Here is an 11,086-nt window from a genome sequence, read left to right as displayed (position 1 = left end):
CTTGGGGGGACTCCCGGATCAGGCTCGAGCTGAATGTGAAAAAGTTGTGGCAATCACCGCAAAATCAATTCCGGAATTTACCGAGATAGCACAACACCATGTGGAACGATGGAGAGAGGGTAAGCGAAAGGAAGAGGATGAACTCAAACAACTTCAGAAAAAGGTTCTGAAGAAGCAACTGACAGAGGACAAGCCGGGAAAACAAATGGTGGTAACCAGTACCCCAACATCTAATCCTACCACTCCTGCACCCGGAAATGATACTACTGCTGCAGTTACTGCTGTAATACAGGCAATGACGGAAATGATGGCACCTTCTGGTCCTCCTGGATATGGTGCACCCGCATACCAGCAATCCTATATACCACCACGACAACAGGGATACACCCCTAGATACGCTGACCAAGGGTGTTTTAACTGTGGGATGCATGGCCACCTGGCAAGACACTGTTATCTCCCAAGACAGGGACAACAAAGAGGGAGGGGTTACATGGGACAGTCCAGAAGACAAGCACCGAGATACCAACAAGGATGGGGAAACTGGCAAGGAGGAGGAATGCCAGTCCAGCAGCACCAACCACCACAACAGCAGAACCGAAAACAAGACCCAGCAGTGCCTAACGCTGCCTTCCTGCCCAGCATGTCATGGCTGGGTGATGAACACAATTACCAATGAAGCTGCCCAGAAACCCATAAGGATCCCACCACCAACATTTACACTTTCCCACCAGGTTCAGAGCCGATAGTGACATGTTCGATTGGAGGAAGACAACATAATATGCTGATTGATACAGGATGTACATGGTCTTCTGTACAAGCAACATATCAACTCACTACCAAAACACAAGCTTTCTCTGGGGTTTCTGGGGCTATAATGAGAAAGCCATACACAGTTCCATTGGAGGTTGTATGGGATGACCAACAGGTTACCCATCAGTTTCTATACAACCCGGAATGCTCAATGGGGCTCATGGGGAGGGACCAGCTTTCCAAACTGGGATGTAGTATCTATTGTAACCAGGAGGGTTTACATGCATCCATCACGCCCATAGATGATCTCATGCCAGTAATCATGAAAAAACTCTCCGACCCCCCTCACATGCTATATGTGGGAACACACCTAAACGAGGAAGATGAGGAGGAAGCATATGTTTACTGGCTGAAGCTCATGGATACTGACCCTGATGCTCCCCGAGTATGCAGAGAGTTCCAACTATGGAAGGCCTGGATACAGACCTTAAATGCATACTATCCACCTGAGGACCCTCCGCACATGACAATGAACTATACCAGGGACTTGGATGAAGCCTGGGAGGAGGAAATGGACGATAGGCGCCCGATTGTGACCAGCAATTATATGTACATACTCAAAGAAGGAGTGGCTACCAGCTGCATGGTCATGGATGGAGACGTGGTACTCACAGACAAATGGTTTGCTCTTCCTAATGATTCTATGCCGCATGTTACCCTTCTCGTGGGATTTGGATATGAGGCAAGATCTCTGGGACCATCGGTAAAGGCAGCAAGTTGCCTACGGTGGAACAAAACCTCTTGTTACAAAGTGGAAAGCGCATTCCTTGAGGGAAATCAAGTATGGAGAATTAAACTCAATGTGGATGATGTGTCAAAACCAGAGGTTGTGAGGAGATCACGTTACCATGGCAGGGAGATGACTGATCATCCGGATACTCCTAACATTTTCAATCAACTACCAGAGGAACTGTGGACAACAAGTGCTGAAGATGTGGGGCTGGTTGATGTAGAACCAGTGGTTGTCTCCATTCGAGAAGGAAGTGAACTCACTATCCCAGTTCACAAATCTCAATACCCTCTCAGTGAAGAGAAGACGAGGGGTATTGAGCCTACGATATCAGGACTCCAAAAAGGACAGGTTATATATCCAACCTGTTCTGTGTGGAATACACCCATCCTTCCAGTAAAGAAAGGTGACACTGGGAAATGGAGGATGGTGCAGGACTTCAGACCAATCAACGAAGTAACTGTACCAGATGTTCGACCTGTACCAGACCCATATCTGGCCTTACAGAACATTTCACCCACCCAAGATTGGTTTACAGTAGTGGATCTCGCCAATGCATTTTTCTGCATCCCATTACATCCAGAGTCCCAACCACTTTTTGCATTTACCTATAGAGGGCAGCAATTTACGTATTCCCGACTTCCACAAGGCTACCGTGATTCCCTGGGAATCTTCAACGCTATCCTGAAGAGCCACTTGGAAGAACTAACATTACCTGAGGGGGTGACACTACTCCAATACGTTGATGATCTTCTGTTGGCAGCACCCACTGCTGAGTCTTGTTTGCAGGCCACCAAGTCCCTTCTCCTGTTGGTGGCCAAAAAGGGATACAAGGTAAAGAAAGAGAAAGTGCAGTGCTGTCGGAGAAGTGTCCAGTTCCTGGGAAGAGTGCTGTCAGGGAAGGGACAAGCTGTGTCTGTGGCTCAGAGGACCTCCATCTTGGAACATCCCAAACCTACTACTGTACAACACCTTTTGTCATTTCTTGGCCTTACTGGATATAGCAGAACGCATGTGCCAGAATACTGTCTTAAAGTGGAACCACTGCGGGCAATCTTGAGAGAAGCAGGAAACAGAAACCTCACAGCAGTCCTTAAGTGGACTCCGGAAGCAGAGGCAGCTTTAATCCAACTCAAACAGATGCTGGCACAGGCTGAAGCACTGTCCTTACCCGATTACACCACGCCATTCTGTTTGGATGTTTCTGAGCAGGATGGTTATGTACATTCCATCCTGTATCAGAAACAAAAGGGGGAAAGAAGAGTGTTACACTACTATAGCGCGAAACTGGACAACATTGAAACAGGACAGACTGACTGTGCCAGACACATGGCTGCCATTGCAAAAGCTATAGGTAAAACAGCCCACATTGTGATGAGACATCCACTTGAAATCAATACAGATCATGGGGTGACCGCTTTTATAGGCTCCAAACTTTTCACAATGTCCAGTAAAAGAAAATCCAGCATAACAAAGGCCATCACTGCAAAGCACATTACATATGTGACAACAGCAACCAATATGACCGATGGTATGGGTTTTGGAGAACCACATGTCTGTGAGGATAGAGCAGCCAAACAGATTAAAGTCCGAATGGACCTGCAAAACTCACCCTTGGAGGGGAACAAAATCACCCTGTTCACTGATGGATGCTGCTACAGGTCAAAGGACCCAAAGGAAGGAAACACTGCTGCCTATGCAGTGGTGAAACAAGACACAGAAGGAGGACATGAAGTAATGGAAGCAGAGAAACTTGGTCCCAATGAAGCTTCAGCACAGTTAGCTGAACTTAGGCCGTTGAGGAGAGCTCTACAACTAAGTGAAGGAAAGAATGTGGACATCTACACAGACTCTGCCCATGCACATGGGATTGCACACATTGATGGACCACAATGGATGAGAAGAGGCTAGGCTAGATATTGCAAAAATCAGATATACAGACTACATGCAGGCACTAATTTCTCTTGTTGAAAGATTGTCTAAACAGGTGGTGGAAGTGCGCACTCCTGCTGTTGAAACCACGGACGAGAACAGAGACATCCTGGTGGGAGATTGGGTGAGAGTGAAGGTGCATTCCAGGAAGTTGACGGAGCCAAGGTGGGAAGGGCCTTTTCAGGTGAAAGAGGTATCAAGTCACTCACTGAGGGTAAACACGAGTAAGAAGGACGTGTGGTACCACAGAACACATTGTGCCAAAGATATAGTTCCAGGAAGAACTCTAGATCAAGTACAACAGGACTTGGCTGCAGACGGGGAGGATGGTATGGTTACTAGCGGGGCTGGCCCTATGGGGAACAGTGACATCCAGTCAGTATCATAATATAGTCATTACCTTACAGGAAGGGGAATCTCAAGTGATGTCCCTAGAACCATGTAAGATCTGGTCATGGAGGAATAGGGCTAGTGGAATTGGGGACACTGGTTGCAATTGGAACCAGAAGGAAAACTGTAACAAAATGTATCCCCATGTGTTAAAGAGAAGTACTTATCTGTGTGGGGGAAAGTGGTGTCCATATTGGGATTTTATGATTACAAATGTTGGCACCTTCTGGGAATGGCGTAGAGGCTATCCATATGTAATAGGAGATGCTTCTAAAGCAGCTAGGTTTTCAATGATAAGGGGTGTGCAGGGGTCAAAAGGGGGTGCATGTAAAGGTGATGAAATCCTACTAACCATCCAAGACATTAAACTTACAGACGCAGGTGTGTACACCTTAGCAGCAGTACGATCCGGACCAGACACCATGGGTGTGTTCACCATCGTGGTCACACCCAAACCTGCAGCTGGGGAGAGACAGACCCAGTTGAACCACATCACCACTCCAGGACCAGCTCAGCTTCAATCCACTAAGGTCCACTGGAGAGTTCATCAATGAGCTTGACGCCTTGATAAGTTCCTTTCCTGAGGATGGCTCACCCCTCACAGTTTTGGGGGATTTCAACCTCCCTATGTCCACATTTGACTCATTTCTCTCTGCCTCCTTCTTTCCACTTCTCTCCTCTTTTGACCTCACCCTCTCACCGTCCCCCCCTACTCACAAGGCAGGCAATACGCTTGACCTCATCTTTACTAGATGCTGCTCTTCTACTAATCTCACTGCAACTCCCCTCCATGTCTCCGACCACTACTTTGTTTCCTTTTCTCTCTCGCTCTCCTCCCACACTACTCACTCTGCCCCTACACAGATGGTAATGCGCCGCCGCAACCTTCGCTCTCTCTCTCCCACTACTCTCTCCTCTTCCATCCTATCATCTCTTCCCTCTGCTCAATCCTTCTCCCTCCAATCTCCTGATTCTGCCTCCTCAACCCTCCTCTCCTCCCTTTCTGCATCCTTTGACTCTCTGTGTCCCCTATCCTCCCGGCCGGCTCGGTCCTCCCCTCCAGCTCCGTGGCTTGATGACTCATTGCGAGCTCACAGAACAGAGCTCCGGGCAGCGGAGCGGAAATGGAAGAAAACTAAACTCCCTGCCGACCTGGCATCTTTTCACTCCCTCCTCTCTACATTTTCTTCATCTGTTTCTGCTGCTAAGGCCACTTTCTACCACTCTAAATTCCAAGCATCTGCCTCTAACCCTAGGAAGCTCTTTGCCACATTTTCCTCCCTCCTGAATCCTCCCCCCCCGCCCCCCCCCTCCTCTCTCTCTGTGGATGACTTCGTCAACCACTTTGAAAAGAAGGTTGACGACATTCGATCCTCGTTTGTTAAGTCTAATGACACTGCTGGTCCTACTCACACTGCCCTACCCTATGCTTTGACTTCTTTCTCCCCTCTCTCTCCAGATAAAATCCTGCGACTTGTGACTGCAGGCCGCCCAACAACCTGCCCGCTTGACCCCATCCCCTCCTCTCTTCTCCAGACCATCTCCGGTGACCTTCTCCCTTACCTCACCTCGCTGATCAACTCATCCTTGACCGCTGGCCATGTCCCTTCCGTCTTCAAGAGAGCGAGAGTTGCTCCCCTTCTCAAGAAACCAACACTCGATCCCACTGATGTCAACAACTACAGACCAGTATCCCTTCTTTCTTTTCTTTCCAAAACTATTGAGCGTGCCGTCTTTAGCCAACTCTCTTGCTATCTCTCTCAGAATGACCTTCTTGATCCAAACCAGTCAAGTTTCAGGACTGGTCATTCAACTGAGACTGCTCTTCTCTGTATCACGGAGGCTCTCCGCACTGCTAAAGCTAACTCTCTCTCCTCTGCTCTTGTCCTTCTAGACCTGTCTGCTGCCTTTGATACTGTGAACCATCAGATCCTCCTCTCCACCCTCTCCGAGCTGGGCATCTCCGGCGCGGCTCACTCCTGGATTGCGTCCTACCTGACCGGTCGCTCCTACCAAGTGGCGTGGCGAGAAGCTGTCTCCGCACCACGTGCTCTCACCACTGGTGTCCCCCAGGGCTCAGTTCTAGGCCCTCTCCTTTTCTCCCTATACACCAAGTCACTTGGCTCTGTCATATCCTCACATGGCCTCTCCTATCATTGCTACGCTGACGATACACAACTAATCTTCTCCTTTCCCCCTTCTGATAACCAGGTGGCGAATCGCATCTCTGCATGTCTGGCAGACATATCAGTATGGATGACGGATCACCACCTCAAGCTGAACCCTGGCAAGACGGAGCTGCTCTTCCTCCCGGGGAAAGACTGCCCGTTCCATGATCTCGCCATCACGGTTGACAACTCCGCTGTGTCCTCCTCCCAGAGTGCGAAGAGCCTAGGCGTGACCCTGGACAACACCCTGTCGTTCTCCGCCAACATCAAGGCGGTGACCCGCTCCTGCAGGTTCATGCTCTACAACATTCGGAGAGTACGACCCTGCCTTACACAGGAAGCGGCACAGGTCCTAATCCAGGCACTTGTCATCTCCCGTCTGGACTACTGCAACTCGCTGTTGGCTGGCCTCCCTGCCTGTGCCATTAAACCCCTACAACTCATCCAGAATGCCGCAGCCCGTCTGGTGTTCAACCTTCCCAAGTTCTCTCACGTCACCCCCCTCCTCCGCACACTCCACTGGCTTCCAGTTGAAGCTCGCATCCGCTACAAGACCATGGTGCTTGCCTATGGAGCAGTGAGGGGAACGGCACCTCTGTACCTTCGGGCTCTGATCAGTCCCTACACCCAAACGAGGGCATTGCGTTCATCCACCTCTGGCCTGCTGGCTCCCCTTCCTCTGCGGAAGCATAGTTCCCGCTCAGCCCAGTCAAAACTGTTCGCTGCTCTGGCACCCCAATGGTGGAGCAAGCTCCCTCACGACGCCAGGACAGCGGAGTCACTCACCACCTTCCGGAGGCATTTGAAACCCCACCTCTTTAAGGAATACCTGGGATAGGATAAAGTAATCCTTCTACCCCCCCCCCCCCCCCAAATTGTAAAGTGGTTATCCCACTGGCTATAGGGTGAACGCACCAATTGGTGCGTCGCTCTGGATAAGAGCGTCTGCTAAATGACGTAAATGTGCCCTTGAGCAAGGCACCTAACCCTAATTGCTCCTGTAAGTCGCTCTGGATAAGAGCGTCTGCTAAATGACTAAAATGTAAAATGTAAAATGGGGGGAAGAGGGCATATCCTATGTTGACTTATGACAAGTTCATGGACTAGGGCCCTATAAAATAGGCGTTGCGGACCGAATCACGGAATCCAGACATTAAACCCAAATTCAACAATATTCAAACATTTATTGAACTTAGTAGGAAATCAACTAAATCTATTCAACTTGTTAGAAAACGCATTAATTTGCCCAAGCCAATCATAAGACATGAACAAAATGCATCAGTGATTGGTATTTCCATGAACTTTCTGAAAGGGCACAGGAATGCCCCTGTCCGTGTGCATGTGTGCGGTGCGCGCGTATGTCTACACTTTGTGTAGCCGTTAGCGATGATGCTAATGATAACCTTCTTCTGGTAGGGAAGGAATGGCTTTCCCCCAAAACCTTCGCAAGTAAATGTTAACTACAAAGTAGCCTATGCCTGCCTGGCAGAATTATACCGTGATCATTTGCATCACTCCAGTGGCCATTTGTCCTACAGCAACACCGCTTAACCAAACAAAGGTCTCTTCCTGGTGCACGCTTGCATTTAAGGGTAACTACACCCCAAAATCTAAATGTCTTCCATTTTTCCCAGACCTCAAAAATGGTCACTTGATAGGGTTTAAACATTGTTGTGGACATAGAACATCCAATTGTGCTGTTTTGCTATTAAAAAGGTGTACTTTTGAGAGCGAAAACCTGCCAAAACAGGGACAAACGGTCAACGGGGAAATCTAAACGGAGAAAAGGGAACTTGGGAATTAACGGAATCAGGCAAAACATTGAAGGGATTGTATAGTGCCCTAATAGACTACAGACATTGACAGTCTCCTAGACTAAAAACAAAGGCTGTATGTACTGCCTACATTTTGAGGGAAACGCAATGTTCATTATTTGATTTGATCAGGGCAGGGCAGGGCAGGGCAGCACACACAAACTGCATTTAGTCCAATAACAATCCATGATATTATTAGGGTGATAAATAAAAGGCAATTGCTCCATGACACAAGAGCACGCTCTACTGGGACAAAAAGCTTACAGCACCTGGTATTCCCAGGCGGTCTCCCATCCAAGTACTAACCAGGCCCGACCCTGCTTAGCTTCCGAGATCGGACAAATCGGGCGTATTCAGGCTGGTATGGCCGTAAGCGAGGGAACAACTCTTGGTACACTATATAAAGTCAATGTGTCACTCACTCTGAACGAGACACAGAAAAGTATCCACTTTATGACACAGACTGAAGAAGCTAAAACCTAGCTTACATTTCCAAGATATATATATATATATATATATATATATATATATATATATATATATTTGAGTCTTGTGGGGGGGGTGGGGGGGTGGGGGGAAGAGGGCATATCCTATGTTGACTTATGACAAGTTCATGGACTAGGGCCCTATAAAATAGGCGTTGCGGACCGAATCACGGAATCCAGACATTAAACCCAAATTCAACAATATTCAAACATTTATTGAACTTAGTAGGAAATCAACTAAATCTATTCAACTTGTTAGAAAACGCATTCATTTGCCCAAGCCAATCATAAGACATGAACAAAATGCATCAGTGATTGGTATTTCCATGAACTTTCTGAAAGGGCACAGGAATGCCCCTGTCTGTGTGCATGTGTGCGGTGCGCGCGTATGTCTACACTTTGTGTAGCCGTTAGCGATGATGCTAATGATAACCTTCTTCTGGTAGGGAAGGAATGGCTTTCCCCCAAAACCTTCGCAAGTAAATGTTAACTACAAAGTAGCCTATGCCTGCCTGGCAGAATTATACCGTGATCATTTGCATCACTCCAGTGGCCATTTGTCCTACAGCAACACCGCTTAACCAAACAAAGGTCTCTTCCTGGTGCACGCTTGCATTTAAGGGTAACTACACCCCAAAATCTAAATGTCTTCCATTTTTCCCAGACCTCAAAAATGGTCACCTGATAGGGTTTAAACATTGTTGTGGACATAGAACATCCAATTGTGCTGTTTTGCTATTAAAAAGGTGTACTTTTGAGAGCGAAAACCTGCCAAAACAGGGACAAACGGTCAACGGGGAAATCTAAACGGAGAAAAGGGAACTTGGGAATTAACGGAATCAGGCAAAACATTGAAGGGATTTTATAGTGCCCTAATGGACTACAGACATTGACAGTCTCCTAGACTAAAAACAAAGGCTGTATGTACTGCCTACATTTTGAGGGAAACGCAATGTCCATTATTTGATTTGATCAGGGCAGGGCAGGGCAGGGCAGGGCAGGGCAGGGCAGGGCAGCACACACAAACTGCATTTAGTCCACTAACAATCCATGATATTATTAGGGCGATAAATAAAAGGCAATTGCTCCATGACACAAGAGCACGCTCTACTGGGACAAAAAGCTTACAGCACCTGGTATTCCCAGGCGGTCTCCCATCCAAATACTAACCAGGCCCGATCCTGCTTAGCTTCCGAGATCGGGCGTATTTTTTTTTTTTTTATTATCAAAAAATTCAATTTTTTACAATATTTACAGTACAATATTACAAAGAACAATACAGAAGACACTAGCCTAACATAGGGGGTGAATTGTTCACCTGCCTATCAAATCAAAGAACCCAAAGAAATAAAAATACAAAAAAAACTAGTATACAAAAAAACCCAGACATGACTAAGACATAACAAATTCCACCCACAAAATAGGCAGATTAATAGCAACCCCCTATCAAATAAAAATAAACAAAGAAAATATTCAAAATAATTATTTCAAAAATTATAAGTGATTCCTCCACCATCCACCTTTGCAATCAACCCACACCCCTCAACAAAATGTTTATCAAAATCTTCCATCCCATAATTAAACAACATATCCATGTGTTTACTAAACAGTGATATAAAAATACCCCACACCTTCACCCTCTTCCTGTCAAAAAAACCATAATTCCTCCTACAAAAAATAGCATACCTCACAAAACTCAAAACAATATTCAACAAGCACACATTAACACCATCACATTTACCAGACACTCCAAATAACACAAGTTCCTCCCACACATACTTTTTCAAGAAATCACCCCCCCAGTTTTTACTTAACATTTCCTTAACTTTACAAAAAATATATTTTAATTCCTCACATTCTATAAACAAATGCATAAGCGTTTCTGGGAAACATCCACATATATCGCATTCCCTTTTTACTTCATAATTAATTTGATGTAACACCACCTTTGTAAATATTCTATTGTGTCTTAACTTAAAATCATTATTTTCACACTCCTTACTATTATATTTTACATTTAAATTTTCCCATATCTTTTTTTCATCCAATTCTGGAAAAACTGTTTTCCAAAATGTTTCAGCAGCCGGCCTTCTATAACATTTTCCTACCATTATTCTATACAATATTTTCACTGGTATAGTAGATAAATGTACTTTCTTCTTACTGCTACCAATGAACAAATTAGGAAATACAAACAGATTTTCTCTTTCAACCTCACTATTTATTAAATCCACCCATGCGCTTGGTATGCTATTCTTTATCTTGTCATACATATTATTCACTGTTCCCCTTCCCACCTCTTCATCCCATTCCTTGATAATATCAAAAATAGCTTCTTCAGGTAAAAACCCTGGAATTACCTCATATGTATAATCTTTTATTTGTCGTAGACCTGCACTCCTAAATACTTTATTATACAAAACTTGTTCTTTGTTCTTGATTTTCTCATTCAGAAATATAGGTTGATTCATAATCAGGTCAATATGACCACATTCATAATATACATTAGGCAACAACTCTGCCCATGCATTTAGCACCTCTTTATAAAAATCTGGTACCTTTTCAAACATTTTCCTTTTAAGCCCCATCAATAAACCATTATCTCCACATCCACCACTCTCCTCTAAGTAGACCTTAAAGAAGTGTTTCCAGCCATAATCTTCACTGTCATACAAATATTTCTTTACTGTTTTTATCCTAATAGCTTTTCTTTTGACATCTAAATCTACAAGTTTTAAACCTCCATCCACATAGTCA

General features: G+C 45.6%; 1 protein-coding gene across 1 annotated transcript in view; it reads right to left on the bottom strand.

Annotated features, from left to right (window-relative positions):
* LOC311116407 (2-hydroxyacyl-CoA lyase 1-like) overlaps positions 1–11,086 on the bottom strand; it is a gene marked incomplete at both ends in the record, with an annotated part of 101,156 nt that overhangs the window by 51,139 nt on the left and 38,931 nt on the right. The gene's annotated exons all lie outside the window — the stretch shown is intronic.

This window comes from Coregonus lavaretus, assembly GCF_964263955.1.
Source record: "Coregonus lavaretus genome assembly, contig: HAP1_SCAFFOLD_300, whole genome shotgun sequence".
NCBI classification, from domain to species: domain Eukaryota; kingdom Metazoa; phylum Chordata; class Actinopteri; order Salmoniformes; family Salmonidae; genus Coregonus; species Coregonus lavaretus.
The sequence above is the reverse complement of the archived record's forward strand: the minus strand, read 5'-3'. Positions and strand labels throughout refer to the sequence as shown.